Here is a 10,053-nt window from a genome sequence, read left to right on the forward strand (position 1 = left end):
GTGCGTTTTGCCAGCAGCTCTTCGTTGTGTGTCAAGCATTGCACTGTTTATGATTTAAAGCCTATCAACTCCCGAGATTAGGCTGGTGTAACCGATGTGAAATGGCTAGCTAGTTAGCGGGGTGCACGCTAATAGCGTTTCAAACGTCACTCGCTCTGAGACTTGGAGTGGTTGTTCCCCTTGCAAGGGCCGCGGCTTTTGTGGAGCGATGGGTAACGCTGCTTCGAGGGTGGCTGTTGTTGTGTTCCTGGTTCGAACCCAGGGAGGAGCGAGGAGAGGGATGGAAGCTATACTGTTACACTGGCAATACTAAAGTGCCTATAAGAACATCCAATAGTCAAAGGTTAATGAAATACAAATGGTAGAGAGAGAAATAGTCCTATAATTCCTATTATAACTACAACCTAAAACTTCTTACCTGGGAATATTGAAGACTCATGTTAAAAGGAACCACCAGCTTTCATATGTTCTCATGTTCTGAGCAAGGGACTTAAACGTTAGCTTTCTTCCATGGCACATATTGCACTTTTACTTTCTTCTCCAACACTTTTTTTTGCATTATTTAAACCAAATTGAACATGTTTATTTATTTGAGGCTAAATTGATTTTATTAAGGTAAAATAAGTGTTCATTCAGTATTGTTGTAATTGTCATTATTACAAATAAATGTAAAAATAAATAATAATAAAAACCAACCCGTTCATCGGTATCGGCATTTTTTGGTCCTCCAATAATCGGTATCGGCGTTGAAAAATCCTAATCGGTCGACCTCTAATTGAGACCCATTTATGAAGACTCATTGTCATTTCTGTTTACATTTCTCCTAAAACCACCTCAGATGAGCTGTTTGGTCAAGAGTTCAACACAACACAAAATTAACAAAATCCCTAGCATAAGTGAAAAACAGAAGTAAAAAGAGGATGCAATGTAGTCAGTGGCAATTTTAGCATGTAAATCTTGGTGGGGCAAACAAACAAAAAATGTGGGCTGCATTCCAGCAAAGCCAGTACATAACACTAAACAATACATTAATTGCACTTTAACGGTGACAAACGGTGCCCACAAACTGTTAGGGCCTGAAAGTATGATGTTGACATGATCAGTCCAATAAAATTTACTGTATGTGATTTATCGTAATGTTATTTGTGGCCAATGACAATGAGCCTTCTTGGATGGGCACTTCTAATGTAACTTTATGGCAGCACCCACGGGGCTTGAATTTACGTATTTTCTGCTGGCTTGCCCCACCACCACAGAAAGCACTGAGCTAGGCTAAAACATCGGCATTTTGGAGCTGCCTTACTCAAGAAAACAAAGAAAAGACACAAACATGGTATGTGGCTTTATTAACTTACATACATATACACACACACACACACACACACACACACACACACACGCACACACACACACACACGAAGTCGGAAGTTTACATACACCTTAGACAAATACATTAAAACTCCGGTTCACAATTCCTGACATTTAATCCTAGTAAAATGTCCCTGTCTTAGGTGAGTTAGGGCCACCACTTCATTTTAAGAATGTGAAAAGTCAGAATAATAGTAGAGAGAATGACATTTCAGCTTTTATTTCTTTCATCACATCCCCAGTGGGTCAGAAGTTAACATACACTCAATTAGTATTTGGTAGCATTGCCTTTAAATTGTTTAACTTGGGTCAAAAGTTTTGGGTTGCCTTCCACAAGCGTCCCACAATAAGTTGGGTGAATTTTGGCCCATTCCTCCTGACAGAGCTGGTGTAACTGAGTCAGGTTTGTAGGCCTCCTTGCTCACATGCTTTTTCAGTTCTACCCACACATTTTCTATAGGATTGAGGTCAGGGCTTTGTGATGGCCACTCCAATACCTTGACTTTGTTGTCCTAAAGCCATTTTGCCACAAATTTGGAAGTATGCTTGGGGTCATTGTCCATTTGGAAGACCCATTTGCAACCAAGCTTTAACTTCCTGACTGATGTCTTGAGATGTTGCTTCAATATATCCACATAATTTTCCTGCCTCATGATGCCGTCTATTTTGTGAAGTGCACCAGTCCCTCCTGCAGAAAAGCATCCGCACAACATGATGCTGCCACCCCGTGCTTCACGGTTGGGATGGTGTTCTTCGGCTTGCAAGCTTCCCCCTTTTTCCTCCAAACATAACGATGGTCATTATGGCCAAACAGTTCTATTTTTGTTTCATCAGACCAGAGGACATTTCTACAAAAAATGCGATCTTTGTCCCCATGTCCAGTTGCAAACTGTAGTCTGGCTTTTTTATGGTGATTTTGGAGCAGTGGATTCTTCCATGCTGAGCGGCCTTTCAGGTTATGTCGATATAGGACTCGTTTTACTGTGGATATAGATACTTTTATACCAGTTTCCACCAGCTTCTTCACAAGGTCCTTTGCTGTTGTTCTGGGATTGATTTGCACTTTTCGCACAGAAGTAGATCCACAGATACACTTCCAATTGACTCAAACTAAGTCAATTAGCCTGTCAGAACCTTCTAAAGACATGCCATCAGTGTATGTATACTTCTGACCCACTGGAATTGTGAGACAGTGAATTATAAGTGAAATAATCTGTCTGTAAACAATTGTTGGAAAAATGACTTGTCATGCAGAAAGTAGATGTCCTAACCGACTTGACAAAACTATAGTTTGTTAACAAGACATTTTGAGTGGTTGAAAAACAAGTTTTAATGACTCCAATCTAAATGCATGTAAACTTCTGACTTCAACTGTGTATATATATATTTTACATTGTTTGCAAACTGATATGTGACACGTATTAGTGCCAAAATAACATGCAAAACAGGCAAGCCCAAAAATGTAAAATGGTGGTTTGCAGAGCCAGAAGCCACATTGTGATTACAGTGGACCTACAGTCTCAGTTTAATTACTCAGAAGAGCGATTACGTAGGCTACCACTGACAATTACATTGTTTGCAGAATATATACACTACATGAACAAAAGGTATGTGGACACCTGCTCGTCAAACATCTCATTCAAATATCATGGGAATTAATATGGAGTTGGTCCCCTCATTGCTGCTATAACAGCTTCCACTCTTCTGGGAAGGCTTTCCACTAGATGTTTGAACATTGCTGCGGGAACTTGCTTCCATTCAGCCACAAGAGCATTAGTGAGTTTGGACACGAATGTTGGGCGATTAGGCCTGGCTCGCAGTCAGCGTTCCAATTCATCCCAAAGGTGTTCGATGGGGTTGAGGTCAGGGCTCTGTGCAGACCAGTCAAGTTCTTCCACACAGAGCTCGACAAACCATTTCTGTATGGACCTTTCTTCGTGCACGGGTGCATTGTTATGCTGAAATAGGAAAGGGCCTTCCCCAAACTGCTGCCCCAAAGTTGGAAGCACCCGTGCATTGTCAAGAATGTCATTGTATGCTGTAGCCTTAAGATTTCCTTTCACTGGAACTAAGTGGCCTGTGTGAGGCTGCTCGGCCCTGGAAACCCATTTCATAAAACTCCCGACGAACAGTTAATGTGCTGACGTTGCTTCCAGAGGCAGTTTGGAACTTGGTAGTGAATGTTGCAACCGAGGACAGACATTTTTTACACTCTACACGTTTCAGCAGTCCCGTTCTGTGAGTTTGTGTGGCCTACCACTTCGCGGCTAAGCCGTTGTTTGTCCTAGACGTTTCCACTTCACAATAACAACACTTACATCTGACTGGGGCAGCTCCAGCATGGTAGAAATTTGACGAACTGACTTGTTGGAAAGGTGGCATCCTATGATGGTGCTACATTGAAAGTCACAAAGCTCTTTCTATAAGGCCATTCTATTGCCAATGTTTGTCTATGGAGATTGCATGGCTGTGTGCTCGATTTTATACACCGGTCAGCCACGGGTGTGGCTGAAATAGCCGAATCCACTAATTCGAAGGAGTGTCCACATACTTTTGTATATGTATAGTGTACATTGTACAACAATTCACAACATGCTTTACAACTACAATAGGCCTATAATCTTAGGGAATGTGATTAATTACCATGGGCCTTCAACCTTAGATGAACTGTTTTAAAGATCTGAGGATTACTGACCACTTACATTGTTTACATACGCTGGTAATTTAATCTAACATTTATTGTTAACTCAATAACATGCTCATTGCTGTTAATGTGTGTGCATCCTGTGACATTAGCTTCAGTTACACCATGACTGGATAGTTTGAATGAGACAATTACTGAGAAAGTCAATTAGCCAAAAAGCAACCTTGGATTTAGGTGAAACTAGTAGATTAGAGAATAGATTTATGAAGCCAGCTTTGAACGAATCAACAGATAAGACACAGGCATTTGGGAATGCAGCGTCGAAACTGTTGTGAAAGTCCTCGGCAGGCAGAAACCTGCATGTGTGGCAGAACCAGTAGGGTAGGGTGAGGAGGCGGGAGAGGGGGAGTGGGACATTCAGCTGACAGCCTGGCCTCCCTCTCTCAAACAGACCAGCTACCTCTCAACCCAGTCACCCCAAAGTAAAGACAGGACCCCCTATACCGTTATCATCACCGAGGCTGACCCACTAGATTTATCAACTGAACAGATTTACACCCCTTTCAGACTGAACACCATTCACTAGTCCAATGAGGCCTTCTAGCAAGCTATTTTCTTAAGCAAGCGTTATGAGAGATAATGTATTGATTACTTTGACAGCCAGTCAGCAAATAATCAAAGAATTGTAGAGCAGTTAGATACAATGTCATTGTCATCCCTAATCTGTTTATACAATTTACTCAGTGGGACCTTCTAATAATTGCTTAACGAAACATAGAAGATTATTGCGCTGACATTTCCATTTCCAAAACTCCCAACAGTACAATGTTCAGGATACAGTTCAGTAATGGTTTGTGGACTAAAATGTTATCATGCTGCTATGAGTGTCATATGTAGTGGTGGAAAAAGTACCCAATTTTCATATTTGAGTAAAAGTAAAGATACCTTAAAATGACTCAAGTAAAAGTCACCTTGTAAAATACCACTAGAGTAAAAGTATTTGGTTTCATATATATACTTAACTATCAAAGGTAAATGTAATTGCAAAAATATACTTAAGAATAAAAAGTAAAAATCATTTCACATTCCAAACGCACAATTTCATTATTTTAATTTATGGATAGCCAGGGGCATACTCCAAGACTCAGACATTATTTAGAAAGTATTTGTGTTTAGTGAGTAAGTCAGATCAGAGGCTTTAGGCATGACCAGGGATATTCTCTTGATAAGTGCGTGAATTTGACTATTTTTCCTGTCCTGCAAAGCATTCGAAATGTATGGAGTACTTTAGGGTGTCAGAGGAAATGTACATTGTTTTCTTTAGGAATGTAGTGGAGTAAAAGTTGTCAAAAGTATAAATAGTAAAGTACAGATACCCCAAAATACGAAATAAGTATGTAGTACTTTAAGTATTTTTACACCACTAGTCATATGACATGTTGACAGAACTCAAATGAAAATGTTAATGGTTGTTGAGATAGAAAAAGTGTTCGAAATGTGTTTTCTTTGCCTACCTGTAAAACGTCAAAGCAACTCCAGTAAAATCCAACTCAAAATAATAGTTCGTGGTTTAGACACTTGCCGCTGTCAACAGATTTAGCATTAAATAAATTAAATCGTTGAAAAAGCTACCTGAAGAGCATAAAGGGGTTTATCCATTTGGCGGTACAGCGTGCAGGTGAGTTTCTTGACGTCATCACGCACGTTGTGTGACTTTCAGGAAGTAGGTCAATACCCGTCTTTTTTTTCGGGAAACACTTTTCACGGAACTTCAGGTTTTGAATGTCGTATGTACAAAAGTACTGTTAAATGTCTATCTTGCAAGTGATTAACAACGGTGATTAACAACGTAGCACTAAAAGTAACAAGGTAGAACAAAAACACACGATATATAAAAATAAGAACATGATAAAGCAAGTATAGTAAGCATACTAAATACAGGGTCAGTTCCATTACCGTATTTACAATGGGCAGGAATACTGGATCGAGAGGTAGATATTTACAGGATAAGGTGACTAGGCATCAGGATATATGATAAACAGAGTAGCAGCAGCTTATATGATGATTGTATGTGAGTGGGTTTGACTGGAGTCAGTATAAATGTGTGTGTATTATGTGTGCGTGAGCAAATGATGAATACGTGTTTATATGTTTGTTGGAGTATCAGTGGGAGTACTTTGTTATTTCACCGAGGTAACCCTAGGAAGACAAAGATAAAAAAAATATCAGTGAATACCTGTGAATGTGCATAGAGAGTGCAAAAATAATAATACAATTCAAAGGTCAACTCAGTCAGCATAACCATTTTGTTAGCAATCTTATGGTATGGGATAGAAGCTGTTCATGATCCTGGTGGTGTCAGACTTGATGCTTGCTGTGCGGAAGCAGTGCAAACAGTCTATGGCTTAGCAGTGCAAACAGTCTATGGCTTGGGTGGTTGGAGTTTAACGATTTCCCGGGCCTTTCTTTCACACAGCCTGATAGAGGTCCTGGATGGCAGGGAGCTTGGCCCCAGTGATGTACTGGGCTGTCCAGACAACCCTCTGTAGCGCCATGCGATCGAGGGCGGTGCTATTGTCATAAGCAGTGATACAGCCAGTCAAGATGCTCTCAATGGTACAGCTGTAGAACTTGAGGATTTGAGGGCGCATGCCAAACCTTTTCAACCTCCTTAGGGGGGGAAGAGGCGCTGGCGTGACTTATTTACGACTGTGCGAGTGGGTGTGGACCATTTTAAGTCCTTAGTGATTCGGACACCGAGGTAGTTGAAGCACTCGACCCGTTCCCCTGCAGCCCTGTCGATGTGAATGGGGGCGTGCTTTCAGCAAAACTACAATTTCTTGCCTTCTCAAATGTCAACCAAAACTTAACATACTTTGTCTATTGGGCTTCCGTGCTTGACTGTCCGGCTTTCACCGAGGTAACCCTAGGAAGACAAAGATTTTAAAAATGTCAGTGTTAGGGAAACTACAACTAGCTTCAAGCTATTTTGTGTGCAAATGCATATAGTTATTATCTATTCATTTTAACAGATGTTGACCCCCAGCTAGGAGCGAAAGAGCATCGAGGTTTTCCAGGTCTCACCTTCCTTTCGCACTTCTTCCAAACCAAGTCATTTGCCCGGATGTTGTAGCACTTGGTCCCCTTCTTGATTCTGCTCCGGTAGTTCTCCTTCTGTTTCTCCTGCGTCTTGTCCATGTTAAGTCACCTTGATTGATAACAGGAATAAATGCAATTATATTTCATATTACAAATAAATTTCTTACATATGCCTTGGAGGGCCAGAAAATAAAATAACGGACAATAATTTTTACCTGGTCAGAAACATCCACATCCTTCTCAGCCCGTGCCTGAAGGTGGTCCTCGAAGGTGTTCTGATCTGGTTCGACAACTTCCACCACATCAGGTGGAGTTTCAGTGATCTGAAAGTACGTTATACAAAAATAGCAATAGACAAACACATTTGAAAGACTACAGTATATGCAATAATTGTATATATAATTGCATTGTTTACCTCAGTCAACAGCTGCAGCCCCCAGTCCGTAGTCAGTGGAGGCCTGGATGCTGCTGTTGTGTTCAAAGAGAATTACATGCAGGTTGTTCGCCCACCCTTCCTGGTACCAATCAAGGGACTTGCCCATGGCAGTCTTGAGGGTCTGGTTGGTCCATTCACCAAACCTGGAGGGGGTAGGAAAGCGATATCTACTGACAATGTAAGTCCATAGAAAAACAACAAATTTACAAAAATGAAATAAAACAAACAATTGGTGACAGAATATAACATCTGTACCTTGTTCCTGCGTTCCTAACCTTGGTCACTCAAGATGACCTCAGGAGAACCGAGGGTGTTGAAGATGTCCATCATTGCCTTGGAGATGGCCTTGCCAGTTTCGTCCTTGATGGGTATATCATGCAAAACAAAAATCTATTTTTGGTTCCAAGAACCCTTTTTAATGAGTTACAGAAGAGAATTTAGATTTAAGCACATACTCTTCCTTTACTGAACTTAATGGATATTGCCTCCAACCACTTGGTAAAGTGATCGGTCGCCGTCAGACACCAGCTGTTGCCATTGCTGGATTCAGTGAAGGGTCCGATAAGGTCCACCCCTAACATTTAAAGTGTTAGAGAGAAGATTACGTTATTCTTACCCATATCTGTGTCATACAGTATGCATATTTTCATATTTGTAAGCATGCTGACACACACATTATATAATATTTAACTCTGCTGTGGTCAAATAAAGCAACCATTAAAAAACTTATCGGTGCAAATTTTGAATTGGGACACTTACCGATCATGTGCCATGGTGTAACAACTTCGATGGGCTTCAAGTCCGGCGCGACAGTCTTCGCCCTCTCAAACTTCTGGCAAGTAGACAGAGTACTGACCTTTAAGCAAAAGTGACAAATTGAAACATTATGTGCTCTCTGAAATGACATTAATTGAAATCATAATAATTTCAGATATAATAGAATGTGATTGATAAACAAAAGGTAACTTCTCTTGCCCAGCTGTCCACCTCCTTGACAATTCCCCATTAGGGGGCCTCCCGGGTGGCGCAGTGGTTAAGGGCGCTGTACAGCAGCGCCAGCTGTGCCACCAGAGACCCCGGGTTTGCGCCCAGGCTCTGTCGTAACTGGAGAGGTCCATGGGGCGACGCACAATTGGCCTAGCGTCGTCCGGATTAGGGAGGGTTTGGCCGGTAGGGATATCCTTGTCTCATCGCGCACCAGCGACTCCTGTGGCGGGCCGGGTGCAGTGCACGCTAACCAAGGTTGCCAGGTGCACGGTGTTTCCTCCGACACATTGGTGCGGCTGGCTTCCGGGTTGGATGCGCGCTGTTTTAAGAAGCAGTGCTGCTTGGTTGGGTTGTGTATCGGAGGACGCATGACTTTCAACCTTCGTCTCTCCCGAGCCCGTACGGGAGTTGTAGCGATGAGACAAGATAGTAGCTACTAACAATTGGATACCACGAAATTGGGGAGAAAGGGCAATTTTTTTTTAAAGACAATTCCCCATCAGAAGAAGTGTAGGTTGATTTTGGCAATCATGCACTTCCCCCCCGAAATTGCCACCATGCAGCGGTCAGCACGGCCTCCTTCTCCTCCTTAGTAAAAATCACCCTCCTATATGATTGCCTAACAAGTTGGAAGAGAAGAGTTGTTGAAATACTCAAGTCGAAGTACATTTGTGTCACAGGCCGGCTCATAGCCTGTGGCAAAAATGAGGGGACACGAACAACCGGTATAGGCCAATCAAAAAGGTTCTTTATTGTAAACCAAAACTATTAACTTTAAACAAAGAAATGAGGTGTGAATATCATAATGTAAGGTGTATGTAAAGTGCAAGGATGCATGAATCTGTGTGTGTGAATATGAAATATTAAGTAAAAGTAAGTAAAACTACAAATGAACAAACAACCAGGATCGTACCTGGAGGAGCAGAGAGAGAAGAGTGATTAGTGAAGCAGTTTAAATACCCTGAGCCCAGGTGACTCCAATCACTAACGACCCTCCTCTGCACTGCAGAGGGGCCGTGACATTTGGAATTACCATAATTGCTTACACCTATCCATTTGATTTATCAGGTTTAACTTATAGATAGATACCTCAATATGACAGACATAACTATATCAGTGGAGGCTGCTGAGGGGAGGACGGCTCATAATAATGGCTGGAATGGAGTCAATGGAATGGTATCAACCACATGTGTTTGATACCATGCCATTTACTCCATTCCAGACATTATGAGCCATCCTCCCCTCAGCAGCCTCCACTGAACTATATGTATAGCTAGCAACATGTAGATGACCAACTAGCTAGATGGAAAATGGTTGTTGAAGAATAGTTGTACAAAGCTAAATCTGTCCAGGTATGTAATAGTTGTTAACTGCTTAACAAATTTCTCTGAATGTTGCGCCTCTTGAAGTGGTGCCTTCATAGTACTTCGCCTAGTTGGAAAGATAAAATAAAAAATAAAATCTCCTCAAGGAATGCCATTGAAGTGCAATCTACATACAATAGCAGTTACAGTAGCTA

At 41.5% G+C, this 10,053-nt stretch overlaps 2 long non-coding RNA genes across 3 annotated transcripts; one reads left to right on the top strand and one right to left on the bottom strand.

Moving 5' to 3' along the window:
* Nucleotides 1-5,745: 5,745 nt before the first annotated feature.
* On the top strand, nucleotides 5,746-8,276 carry LOC115108265 (uncharacterized). The gene is made up of 5 exons (XR_003860324.2): nucleotides 5,746-5,881; nucleotides 7,045-7,174; nucleotides 7,335-7,440; nucleotides 7,532-7,725; nucleotides 7,837-8,276. It is a non-coding gene; the product is annotated as an uncharacterized LOC115108265 (long non-coding RNA).
* Nucleotides 6,426-9,702, bottom strand: LOC115108264 (uncharacterized). 2 transcript variants are annotated; one of them, XR_003860323.2, is made up of 7 exons: nucleotides 8,307-9,702; nucleotides 8,003-8,121; nucleotides 7,803-7,907; nucleotides 7,527-7,690; nucleotides 7,327-7,434; nucleotides 7,097-7,220; nucleotides 6,426-6,938 (listed from the first exon to the last, which is right to left on the bottom strand). It is a non-coding gene; the product is annotated as an uncharacterized LOC115108264 (long non-coding RNA). The 2 variants fall into 2 exon arrangements; XR_003860322.2 differs by having other exon boundaries at nucleotides 7,803-8,121.
* Nucleotides 9,703-10,053: the final 351 nt, after the last annotated feature.

This window comes from Oncorhynchus nerka, linkage group LG24 (assembly GCF_034236695.1).
Source record: "Oncorhynchus nerka isolate Pitt River linkage group LG24, Oner_Uvic_2.0, whole genome shotgun sequence".
NCBI lineage: Eukaryota > Metazoa > Chordata > Actinopteri > Salmoniformes > Salmonidae > Oncorhynchus > Oncorhynchus nerka.